Here is a 13,761-nt window from a genome sequence, read left to right as displayed (position 1 = left end):
CTGCTATAAATTCTCTACATTTTTAATACTTTTCACTTTCCTGCACTACCAGATATACCAGGCGAAAATATTTGAGAGATACTGAGGGTTATTAATAGACATCATTAGTAATAAACCACAATGTTAATTTCATGCCCCAAATGCTTCTTATCTTGCTCCTAATTGAAAAGAATTCCTTGTCTGGACCTCTCAGCCTCATGTCACCCCCAAAGCATAGCCAAGGATTGACTGGTTCCCTTTCTTAAAGAGTCAGACAATCGAAAGATGAATAAGAAAGGGCAACCTTTCAAATAAGAGTTTCTAAAATAAGAGAAAAAAATTCCTGAAAGAGGAGAGATAGGGAAATCTCCCCTAATCATATGATGTCTTTATTCCAATCATGAGAGTCCCTATTTCAATTGTTGTCTTTTGAATTATCAGGCTACCTTTTAAAATATGAAATGGTTTAAAATACTCAACTTGCCCTGGTAATTTTCAGAGCTGATATTTGTTGGGAATCTCCAAGAAGGGTCTGTGAAGTATATATTTAACCTTGAAACTCATTTTTATTTTTCTTATTGGACTAGTATTTATTGGAACATTCAGGGACTTTCAAGGTGAACTTATCAGTAATATACACATTCTTGGCAGTTATTCTGACAGAGAAATGGTAGTTTTGGTTTGGGAGAGGAATAAGGGGAATTGAGGCACTTCTTGGGTAGACAGTCTTAGATGGAGTGACTTACTGCAGCACTCCAAATGTCAGGATCAGCAGGAAGGCAAGAATGCCTAGAAACTGGGAACAGGAAGAGGGATGTTCCCCCAGATACATTTAAATCACTTTACGCTACCAACTTCTGCGGGCTATTCCATTCATTCAACATGTGAACTGTAAAATGATGCCTGACCCAGGAACGTTATCCTTATTCTGGTCCTTACTAATCCTTGTACTCCAGAGTATGAACTATCATTTACAAAATATGGGGCATGGTTGGGCACAGTGGCTCATGAGGTAATCCCAGCACTTTGGGACGCCAAGGCAGGCGGATTACTTTAGGTCAGGCGTTAGCCACCAGTTTGGCCAACATGGTGAAATCTCATCTCTACTAAAAATACAAAAATTAGCCGAGCATGCCAGCATGTGCCTGTAGTCCCAGCTACTTGGGAGGCTGAGGCACAAGAATAGCTTTAACCCGGGAGGCAGAGGTTGCAGTGAGCCAAGATCACACCGCTGCACTCCAGCCTGGGCGACAGAGCAAGACTTTGTCTCAAAAAAATAAAACAAAATGTGGAGCATGGACTAATTTAGTTATGGCAAATAGAAGTCATTCCACTTACAGATGCTGATCAGTCCTAGTAGCTTCCATCCATATTTGTTAATAAAAATAATTTTTTCGAAGACATGAGATCCTATATCTCATTGGTAGTAGGATAGGAAATTGAGCCATTATCAACTTCCCTGGTCTGCCTAGAGTTTAGGTGTGGAGAATGAAAACATATGGCCTCTTGTCTGCCATCCAGCACCAGGGACTCATTAAGTTCTGACAGTTTATGATCCTGACCCTGATAAGCAACCCTTGGGCTGCTGTTTGCTGGGGATTGTACCGATGTCTTCCCTAGAAGGAAGAATGTAGTAAGAGGATCCTGAAAGTTGAAAATAATAATAGTGACGATAAAGTATGGATATAAACATGTTATTCTTCCTTTTGGAGTAAAAATAAATGACATCTTATATCATTATTTGGGAAGCTTTGCATTAGATATCAATTTCTCTGAAACACAGAAGCCCACACTCTTAAGTGGTACAGCCTTTGTCATAATTTAAAACATTCATTCACATAAGTATAATATATGCTATCCATCTTGGACAGTTCAAAATGTTACACTTAATTTTATTTGATTAAAAGCCTGATTTTGGCCAGGCACAGTGGCTAACTTCTATAATCCCAGTACTTTGGAAGGCTGAGGCAGGTGGATCAGGTGAAGTCAGGAGTTCAAGACCAGCCTGGCCAACATGGTGAAACCTCGTCTCTACTAAAAATACAAAAATTAGTCAGCATTCTGGCACATGCTTGTAATCCCAGCTACTAGGGAGGCTGAGGCGGGAGGATCACTTGAACCCAGGAGGCAGAGGTTGCTGTGAGCAGAGACTGTGCCACTGCATTCCAGCCTAGGCAACAGAGCAAGATTCCATCTCAAAAAAAAAAAAACAAAAAACAAAACAAAACCTAACTTTTTAGCTTTGCCCAGCTTTCCACAATTAATCTTGACATATAAAACAGTGAGTCCCACACATCTCTGGGCCAATTTTTGCTTGAAAATGGCAGCCCTCTAGCAGCTGTTTGCAATATCAAGGGGATGCACAAGCTCCTCCTCACTTTCCCTGCCTCGGGGCGACCAAACCCTTCTGGTGAGGCACCTGCCAGCTGAGCTGACCACTGAGGAGAAAGAGGACTTGCTGAAGTACTTCAAGGCACAGTTGGTGCATGTCCTGTCAGATAAGGGGCAGCTGAAACATGCAGCTTTTGCCACATTCTCTAAAAAGCAGCTATAAAGGCATTGACAAGACTCCATCAGTCGTTGAATTTGCAAAAGAGAAAGATCAAGCTCACTCCCCATGTCCCACTTCAGTCTCAAAAAAAAAAAAAAAAAAAATTCTGATGACCCTGTCAAAGATGAACTTGGTTATTTAACAGTAGAAAATGGAATTGCACCAAACCATGGGCTGACTTTTCCTAATTCATACCTCAGATATATGTATCCACTACCTTCCAGCACAATCCTAGCAAACAGAGTAAATGCTTTGGCAAGCATGCCTAAGTTCTATGTACAGGTCCTTCATCTTATGAATAAAATGAATTTGCCCACACCTTTGAGACCAATTACTGTGCGACCTCCCATGTATGAAGACCATATGCCATTGCATGCACCTCTTCCACCCACATCTCCTCAGCCACCTGAGGAACCTCCTTGGCCAGATGATGATAAGGAATTATCTAGAGAAGAATTAGAAGATGAAAGCAGTGATGATGAGGACTGACAGAGAATGAACAAACCAATGGAACTAGCAAATCTTCAGCCCAAAAGACCCAAAACAATAAAGCAGCACCATGTGAGAAAAAAAGAGAAAATTAAAGGATATGTTGAGCACACTTTTGTGCCTTCACACAGCAGTTTACATCTAGTGCTGTTACCTTCAGATGTATTTGACCAACCACAACCTGTAGGTAATAAAAGAATTGAATTCCATATATCTACCGACATGCCAGCTGCATTTAAGAAAGATTTAGAGAAGAAACAAAATTGTGAGAAAAAAACCATGATTTACCTGCTACTGAAGTTGATGCATCCAATACAGGATTTGGAAAAATCTTTCCCAAACCTAATTTGAACATCACAGAGGAGATTAAAGAAGACTCTGATGAAATGCCATCAGAATGTGTTTCTAGAAGGGAATTGGAAAAGGACAGAATTTCTAGAGAAGAAATGAAAACACTTTCAGTTTCCAGAAGTTATGAACCTGGTGAACCAAACTGTAGAATTTATGTAAAGAATTTAGCTAAACATGTTCAAGAAAAGGACCTTAAGTATATTTTTGGAAGATATGTTGACTTTTCATCAGAAACACAGTGAATCATGTTTGATATACGTTTGATGAAGGAAGATCATATGAAAGGACAAGCTTTCACTGGACTTCCTAAGGAAAAAGCAGCAGCAAAAGCCTTAAAGGAAGGTAATGGATACATGCTTTTTGGAAAACCCATGGTGGTTCAATTTGCTCAATCTCCTAGGCCAAAACAAGATCCTACGGAAGGAAAAAGAAAGTGTTAAAATTAGTAAACGTTTCTTTTGAATCCTGTATCTTTCAAGTGCTTTCCAACTTGGATAGGAAGAAATTGACTACCTGGACTATGGAACTGTGCATAACAGCTTTGAAAGTATATTTAAAAATTAAATATATATGCCTTTAAATCAGTGTATTGGAACTATATTACATGTATTTTAATGACTTTCTTCAAATATAATCAATTATTTTCTTTTTCTTTTTCTTTTTCTTTTGGTGGGGTGAAGTCTTGCTCTGTTGCCCAGACTGGAGTGCAGTGGCACCATCTCAGCTCACTGCAAGCTTCGCCTCCTGAGTTTATGCCATTTTCCTGCCCCAGCCTCCCAAGTAGCTGGGACTACAGGCATCCACCACCACGCCTGGCTAATTTTTTTTCTGTATTTTTAGTAGAGACAGGGTTTCACCGTGTTAGCCAGGATGGTCGTGATCTCTTGACCTCGTGATCTGCCCACCTCAGCCTCCCAAAGTGCTGGGATTACAGGTGTGAGCCACTGGGCCCAGCCGCGGGTACAGTATTTTAAGTCTAATAATGAAAGAATGCTTACATGTCAGATAAAAATGTTATCAACTAACAATTAGAACATCTGGAAATTTTTTGTATATGTGATTCCCTAGTACCTAATTACTGGACAAGCTTTTAAAAAATACACGCTTCTCCCACAAATGATTTAAAAAACCTGTGATTAGTCACACCTGTAACTTGCAAGTTTATTCATTAGTTCATTCAGTAGTTACTTATAGAATACCTACTCTGAGCCAAGTACTCTCATAGAACATTGAAGGGAAACATATTAACTTCACTCATTCATCTAATACATTCTGTGAGGTAGGCTCTGTGCTACATGCTAGAGATATGGTAGTGGATAAGACAAAGTACAACCTGGGAGATAGACAATCAAATAATCACAGTGACCAATTCAAGAGGCAAGAGAATGTTCAGGAAACCAAGGCCAGGAGAGATTGTGACTTTCCCAGGGTACCCAGTTAGTCAGAGAGGAAGCTGGACCTAGAATCTGTCTTCCAGGCATCCTCCCAATCTGTTCAGAGGTGACAACATTGACAATGGCTGTCACTCCCTGCATTCCCGCTATGCTACTTCCTGTGCTGGGTGCTCATTTATCCTCACACATGATGACTCCATTTCATTCTGATACCTTAAAATGATTCTGGAAAGGGAATCCTCAAAGGCCCTGCAAAAGCCTGAAGGCTTTACCTTCCTGCATTCTCCCTGCCCCCAACACATCTGCACATCTCTGAGAAGGGATCTACTCCTCCCTACAAACTTGAAAGCGCCTTAAAGGCTTTCTGCTCCCTGGCTCAGTTCCCTGCCCAGGTGACATGTGAGCAGTTACAAAGCCATGGAAACTATTCCCAGAACACTGGTTTTCAAGCATGGCTGAATGCCATAATAACCTGGTCAGGGGTGGGGGGAGAGGGAATGTGCTTTAAAACTAGCTTACCAGGCTGGGCATGGAGGCTGACGCCTGTAATCCCAGCACTTTGGGAGGCTGAGGCAAGTGGATCACTTAAGCTCAAGAGTTCGAGACCAGCCTGGTCAACATGGCAAAACCTCATCTTCACAAAAATACAAAAATTAGCCAGGTGTGGTGGCAGGCATCTGTAATCCCCGCTACTTGGGAGACTGAGGCACAAGAATCAGTCGCTTGAGCTTGGGAGGCAGAGGTTTCAGTGAGCCAAGATCAAACCACTGTACTCTAACCTAGGCAACAGAGCAAGACTTCATCTCAAAAAATGCAAAACAAAACAAACTAGCTTACCAGCAAGGCATGATCTAATATAGAGGTTACCAAAGTATGCCCCCAGTCCAGCAGCATCAGTAGAATCTTTGAACTTGGTAGAAATGCAGAGTCTTGGGCCCCTTCCCCAACCCCACCGAATGAGAAGTCTGTGGGTAGCCCTACCATCTGTGCTCTAACAAGCCCTCTGAATGGTTCTGAGGCTGTAACTATTTATCTAGGAGTTATCAGGTAAGGGCTAGAGACTATTTTTAAGTATTTCAGGTAATTTAGAAGTCTAGAGAGTTGGGAACCACAAGGAGAGCATTCCTCACTGCAAAAAAAAACACACTTTGGAATGTCCTAGGGCAGTGTGGTAAATGCTATACAAAAGAAAACATTGGAGAAAACTTTCAAGAACAGTAAGGTTGGAAAACTTTGGCAGACAATTTAAAAATTGAAAATCGTTGCTATTAATTACAGTACATGCAAAAGTTACACTATAGGATAAAAAACTTATTTTGCAAAACAATCCTATTTTGAGACCTAGAAAACTAATCTTTCAAAGTTATCTACTCTAGAAACAATTTAAGGAACACATTCCTGAAATAGAGAAAAATGTTCTGTTTCACAGTTTTTATCTTGAATAAAAAACATGGTTTTTTTTCACTATTTGTTTTCCTATTGACAGTTAATGTTAGTTTCAATTATTGCTGTTTTAAATGTTCATAATGTTATTTTATATTTACTAATAAGCATATCTAGGCCGGGCGCAGTGGCTCAAGCCTGTAATCCCAGCACTTTGGGAGGCCGAGATGGGCGGATCACGAGGTCAGGAGATCGAGACCATCCTGGCTAACACGGTGAAACCCTGTCTCTACTAAAAATACAAAAAACTAGCCCGGCGAGGTGGCGGACACCTGTTGTCCCAGCTACTCCGGAGGCTGAGGCAGGAGAATGGCATAAACCCGGGAGGCGGAGCTTGCAGTGAGCTGAGATCCAGCCACTGCACTCCAGCCCGGGCGACAGAGCAAGACTCCGTCTCAAAAAAAAAAAAAAGCATATCTATATTCTTTATGTTCTTTAATAATTGAAAATTGGGCTGAGTGCAATGGCACAGGCCTGTAATCCTAACAATTTGGGAGGGCGAGGCAGGTAGATTGCTGGAGCCCAGGAGTTTGAGACCAGCCTGGGCAACATGGTGAAACCCCAAACCCCGTCTCCAGACACACAAAGAAAATATATAATAATTAGCTGGGCCTAGTGGACACGCCTGTAGTTCCAGCTACTCAGGAGGCTGAGGTAAGAGGATTGCTTGAACCCAGGAGGTAAAGGCTGCACTGAGCCAGGCTTACACCACTACACTCCAGTCTGGGTGACAGAGAGAGATTTTGTCTTACAAAGGAGAAAAAAGGAAAATTAATAGGAAAGAGATAAAATGATAAAGACCATCACATTCCTGATTATAGACTGCATAGTATTAGTGAAAATAAAATTCTCAACAACTAAAATTTTTTTTCTCTTATTATTAATTCCAAAGTAAATGTCCCACACAAACACTGTAATAGGATAATTTTTGGCACCAAATTGATACTTGTTATCATATCCCAGGTCTGTCGAGACCCTGGTCAATGGTGTTGTCCCTCTGAGTCTCTTACGAGATTCATGCCAAGTGCCTGGACTGTGCCAAGTAACACCCTCCTTCAAACACAACAACAGCATTGTGCAGGTGGGAACCTTAGAATCCACACTTTCAAATGGGAGAATGCAAGCGTAAAGTAGTTAAGCCATGTAGCTGACTCGGCTGACTCCAGGCAATCGGCCACCAGTCTTCGTCCCTGCCCTGTCACTGTCCTGTCCCCATCACGCCTAAGGCAGCACTAGAAACAACAGTGGATGCTCAGGAAATGCAGCACTATTTTATTTGTTTGCTGTGTGTATTGGCTTTTGCTTGGGCCAGCTTAAGACTTTCAAAGCCCCGAGTTACTGAAAAGCTCACATAATTCAAATTTTAAAACCATGCTCAACTATAAAGGAAGCTGAAGAAAGTCCAACAAAGTCTTTTTCTCATGATGACTCTTCTGATGCTTTATTAAAAGGTCAAATGTAAAAATTCTTTAAAGTAAATGTGTATTTTTTTTTTTGGGCCTTGCTTAGTGCACTATAAACATACACATGATACAATACAGTGTGGGCCAATTTCAAATGATGGAGGGTTCTTTCTAGACATCCCCCTACTCAGAGCTTATGCTAGGTATGACTGAGAGGAGGAGACGAAAGGTTGCCTTCTACATCAGGGGTCCTCAACCCGCGGGCCAGGACCAGTACTGATCTGTGACCTGTTAGGAATCGGGCTGCACAGCAGGAGGTAAGCTGGCAAGGGAAGCTTCATCTGTGTTTACAGCTGCTCCCCATGGCTTCCATCACCACCTGAGCTCCGCCTCCTGTCGGATCAGCAGTGGCATTAGATTCTTATAGGAGTGTGAACCCTACTGTGAACTGCACATGCAAGGGATCTAGATTGCGTGCTCCTTATAAGAATCTAATGCCTGATGATCTGTCACTGTCTCTCATCACCCCCACATGGGGCCGACCATTCAGTTGCAGGAAAACAAGCTTAGAGTACCCTCTGATTCTACATAACAGTGAGTTGCATAATTATTTCATTGTGTATTACAGTGAAATAATAGAAATGAATTGCACAATACATATAATGCACTTGAATCATCCCAAAACCATCCCCCCACACTGCCAGTCCATGGAAAAATTGTCTTTCATAAAACTAGTCCCTGGTGCCAGAAAGTTTGGGGACCACTGTTCTACATGATCATTGCTTCAGTGCATCCCTGACTCAGCAGACACTTGAGAGAGCTGCAAGAGAAGAATGGGTGCTAGAGGATACTCTCCTAAGGTTTTAATATTTCACTACCAATTCAGGTTTAGTCGCCTCAGTCAAAAACAATCTTGGAGTCTCACCTCCAGGGACATTTGCTTGAGCATGCAGGCATGGTTGACTTCAGTTCTCACATGAGTGCAAGAGCTCCTCCTGCTGGCAGAGGTGAGAGCAACACTCCAGAGTACATGCGTGAAGCAGGCAGCTTCTGTCATCATGGCGTGCCATCATGGTATGGCAAGAAGAAACCAACCTTTGACATGAATTGAATATAAAAACCTGCATCCAATCAAATGCATGGACTTGACTGTCTTGAAAAAAATTCAAATTCTTCATCCTAGATTAGCTCTAACTAATTTGGGGTTCTCTCAGCGCATTGGCTGACCAACTCGCCTTCTAAAATGCTAATCACCAAATGCCATACATCCCTGGGTTCCATTCTGAACTCCTCACCTTATTCCAAAGCCCCCATATGAAATGTCTCTCGTGACAAGTGTGGGGAAAATGTGGTGAAGAGTTAAAAGTGAATCTCTTACCTCTTTGAACTGTTTTCTTCGTACTTCGTGTACACAGATACACTTTTGATGTGTTAACTAGAAAATCTGACTAGAAAAGAACAAAGCAGCTGTCACTGGAAGGAAGACACTGACAAAAAAAACCACACAGCCCTTTATTGAAGAACTGTCAAGCCCATCCTACAGTTCTGGGGTTGTCTGTGGTATTTATCAAAGACCTAGATCTGATGCAGGAAATTAAAAATAATAATAATAATAAATCTATCCACTGGGCATTTATTAAAGGAATCTAAAATTATATTACATTTAAAATAACCAAAATGGATATTTTAACAATTCAAATACAAGGTTGTTTTATTAGTTACATATATAGATGCATATTTGTATATTCCTGTGCATGCTTTCTTACCATAAAATACACATGTATATATAGAGAATAAAGATATATACATAATGTGTTTACACACAAATTAAAACATTTTTTCACTATGAGAGGAATCTTTTAATGTGTTTAAACTTTTTTCTTGACATAAACTTTATTTTAGTATTACATGTAAAATGGAAGCTTTTAAATATTTCTGAAATTTGCTTAAATGGTCTGTCCAGGAAAGTGGATTCCTGCATTTCACGTTGCTCAATGGACTCACAATATTTTCCTGAATGTCATTCCCAGCTTTGAGATACATACATGTTTTTCTTCCCTCTATGCCATTATATATTTATTATAAAATTTTCTGTTCTATGTGCTATTTCAGCCCAGTCCTAATTACTGTATTACATGGAATTCAATTATCTTTTTCTAAGTAAATATACTGTATGTAATAAGAGTAGTGGCCGGGGGGCGGTGGCTCACACTTGTAATCCCAGCACTTTGGGAGGCCAAGGCAGGTGGATCACCTGAGGTCAGGAGTTCAAGAGCAGCCTGGCTAACATGATGAAATCCTGTCTCTACTAAAATTATAAAAATTAGCCAGGTGTGGTGGTAGGCACCTGTAATCCCAGCTACTCAGGAGGCTGAGGTAGGAGAATCACTTGAACCCAAGAGGCGAAGGTTTCAGTGAGCTGTCATCGCGCCATTGCACTCCAGCTTGGGCAACAAGAGTGAAACTCCATCTCAAAAGATAAATAAATAAATAAGAGTAGTTTTCTTACAAAACCCCATGACATGAACATGAGGAGAAAAGAAATCTAGGAGGGAGTGCACAGAAAAGCAGAATCGATAAAATTGCTAAGCATAGCTGGAAATAGTCCATATATTCAAACAAATCTATCTCCTCATATTTTCCAGTCACATTGCCAGATTATAGGATAAGCTTCAGACTTGAGGCTTCACATCTTAGCTATATCATTTAAGAGTTGTACGTCTGTGGGCAGGTTACTTCTGAGCCTCAGTTTCTTCGCCTGTAAAACAGGGGTAACAGCTACCTCACAAAGATTGTTTAATTGAGACATATTTACCACAGCAAGCTCCCCACAACGTGAGTTTGAAAGGAAGCAAGTAGATGTTGGGTGCCAAAAAACGGCTCTGGGTGCCACGGTTAAATCCGTTTGAGAGGTGGGACATTGAACAATGCAGAACAGATTTCTCTTTTACAGAACATAATGCAGGGCCATGCTCACAGATCCTTTTAGTCACAAATATAATTCAGTATTCAGATTTCCACAGAATTATTTGACCTGAAACCCTTTTATGATGAGTGTTTCTGGGGATTAATGTTTCTCAGAACACATTTTGGGTGCAAAATAAAAGGTTGGGGAAAAAAACGATTCTAACAGACATCTCAGGTCAACAGAAACTTTTTAATGGTACATTTGAACTTGCTGGCATAAAGACAATGTAACAACAATGGAGAAACTATCTGGTAATTCAGGTCACTATTGCCTCAGTTGCAAAGGGCTTTTCATGGTCTAAATTGGCAACCAAGTGTATTTATCCGCGCATATTAAGAAAAAAAGTATCTAGCTGGCGCCGTGGCTCACGCCTGTAATCCCATCACTTTGGTAGGCCAAGGCGGGCGGATCACAAGGTGAGTAGATCGAGACCATCTTGGCTCACATGGTGAAACCCCACCTCTACTAAAATAAAATAAAATTAGCTGGGCATGGTGGAGGGCGCCTGTAGTCCCAGCTACTTGGGAGGCTGAGGCAGAAGAAGGACGTGAACCCGGGAGGCGGAGCTTGCAGTGCGCCGAGATCGCGCCATAGGCTGGGCAACAGAGCGAGACGCGAGACTCCGTCTCAAAAAAAAAAAAAAAAAAAAAAAAAAAGTATTAGGTAAATAAATGGCTAGAAATGTTTTTCATAGACAGAATTTGTTAATTATTTAAATTAGATTTCATTATAAGTGGTTTAAATGTATTTATGTACCTAAACATATATCAAGTAGGTATCTAAGTTGAGATCAGGACCAGCCTTGGGTAAGATATTGGTGGCCAATTAGGTGGGTTTTACGTTCTTTCTCGCCAGACCAACCCCAAGGAAGATTTTCAAGGGGTTATACTGAGGCCCATGATTCTTATTTATTTTCAACTCTTAAAAGCCAAAATACTGCATGGAACAAGGGCTCTATAAATATCTCTGTATAATTTAACTTTTCAATCAATTGAAGGCAAGAAGAATTGATGATTCATTTCTCTTCTTTTTAAAATTCTCTCCTCTGAAAATTACAACATTTTCAAAGGATCTGATAAATAATATCAAGTTCATTGGCATTTCAAACAGACAAGACATTTATCTATTTTAAACTATGATGAATGTCATATTTCCATTCAAATTTGGGAAGATCACATTTTCAGCTACCAACCAACTATGGAAAATCTTTCAGACAACAATAACGTCTTAATTGAAGATTTCTCTTAAAATTTTTAATAGAATAATGTGGGTGTTATCCTTCTGAAAAACAAAATTACTTTTAATGAAGCAGTTCAAAATCAGGGCAGAGAAAGAGCAAAGAGTTTCCTTGAGGTTCTGGTGACAGTTTACATAAAAAGATGTTTTATTTTCTCTTCCCAGGGTGTACACCATCATTTTATCTTATTATTCCTGACATTCAGTTCATCGTATTAGCATCTTTGTGGGAAACAAGAAAGCAATTAAGGGTTTTGCTCTTTATTCTTCGGGAGACAGAGATTTTGCGTTTCTTCAAAACTCTTAATGATGAGGCAGACCTGGTCAAACACCAAATGCACGAGTTTTAAAATGCAATAAAGATAGAGCTTTAATAATTTTCAATTACAGTTATTCTGCAATAATGTTAGTGAATCTCATCTAAAAGTAAATTATTCATTGAATAGGAAATAGAAAGCTTTGGGATTGTATGAATCTCCCATTTAAAGTTTCACTAAGATTCTCCTTGATAAGGCCCTTTTAAAAGATTACATATTTTATACTTTGTTTCTATCCCCTTTCTTCATTCATGATGCTGTTTCTACTTTTTAATATACTTTTCTAACAAAACACGGTAGTTATAGAGTGGCCATTCAGCCGGGACTATTCAGAATAAGTATTAATTCACTTGCAGCCAGAAATACTGATAGTATGATATTTTTTTATTTAGTTTTAAGAATACATTTTCATTTTAACCAAATGAAACTTAGAACCAAATAAAAAAAAACTGTCATTGGCTTTCATTAGAAAATTGGTAGGAAAAAGTCTCTCGTGTTGCCTTTGCATTGCGTAATCTTGCCTTTCATGTAAATAAATAGATCATTTATTGGAAAGTGTACAGAATACAGCAAAACTATAGAAACCCAGAAAATATTTTAAATCCAAATAAAATACGACAAAATGAAAAAGGGCAATGCAGACTATTTCCTTTAAAAAAAAGAAAAAAGAAAAGAAAGCATCGCCCTTCTCCTAGAACTTGAAAACAAGTCATTAACTTAGTCATTTTCTATATCACCTTTGCAATAATTTCCAGTATTTGTACTCAGAGAAATGCTAGATTCTTTATATCTCCCTGCTCTCTTTTCTCTTGCCATGAATTTAGTTGCTTTCGTTAAATCTTCCAACCTTAAAATTGAAGAGGGTGTCACAAATTTAACCTAGTGATTAGATTTGTGCAAAACTTTTGCAATGAAACTTTTGACTGGAAGACTTAACATGTAGAATTCTGGTACATATTCCAAACTTACACAAGACTTATGGGATGTGTTCCTGAGTTCAGTAACAGATAAACTGAAAGTTCCCATCCAATAAATATCATCAACTTAACTCACAAATCAAAGCTGACATGGTTGAGATGTCAACACCATGGGCAACTTAAGACCCTGAGGGGTCAAATTCAGTCAGTGATTTCTTTTGAATATTATTTTAGAGTCAATGTGTCTTTTTGTTTGTTTTTTCAAATGTTGTTTAAGAAAGCATTTGTTTATCCATTTCAATGAGAAACTAGGTTGGGACAAGAATAAGGGAATAAATTCCTATATCTGTAGACTTATAGAATAGAGGCAAGAAGAAAATTCTTACAAATGCCTTCATCTACTAATTTCCCTGATTCCACTTTACAAAGTACTTTGAGTTTATTACAATGACAAAGATTTTAATGACAAAACAAAAGAAAGAGAATCCACACTGGCCCTTAATCAGTATCTCTGACTCTCTAAACAAGATGTGAATGCTTGTATCCTAATTAGCTTAATTTAAGCTACATATGTAAGTATGTCTAAGACATGAATATTGGGGAAATGATCTTTTCTGTGAAAATACTCATGAAACATCTTTGAAGAGGTAACTTTTGTTTTAGAATCCTTTTTGAAAATCTCTTTACTGAGAAAATTAAAGTAGGCCTAATGT

At 39.4% G+C, this 13,761-nt stretch overlaps 1 pseudogene; it reads left to right on the top strand.

Annotated features, from left to right (window-relative positions):
• Positions 1-2,299: 2,299 nt before the first annotated feature.
• Positions 2,300-3,810, top strand: LOC108523544 (RNA-binding protein 40 pseudogene; annotated as a pseudogene).
• Positions 3,811-13,761: the final 9,951 nt, after the last annotated feature.

Source organism: Rhinopithecus bieti, unplaced genomic scaffold, assembly GCF_001698545.2.
Source record: "Rhinopithecus bieti isolate Rb0 unplaced genomic scaffold, ASM169854v2 scaffold_74573, whole genome shotgun sequence".
Taxonomy (NCBI): Eukaryota; Metazoa; Chordata; class Mammalia; order Primates; family Cercopithecidae; genus Rhinopithecus; species Rhinopithecus bieti.
The sequence above is the reverse complement of the archived record's forward strand: the minus strand, read 5'-3'. Positions and strand labels throughout refer to the sequence as shown.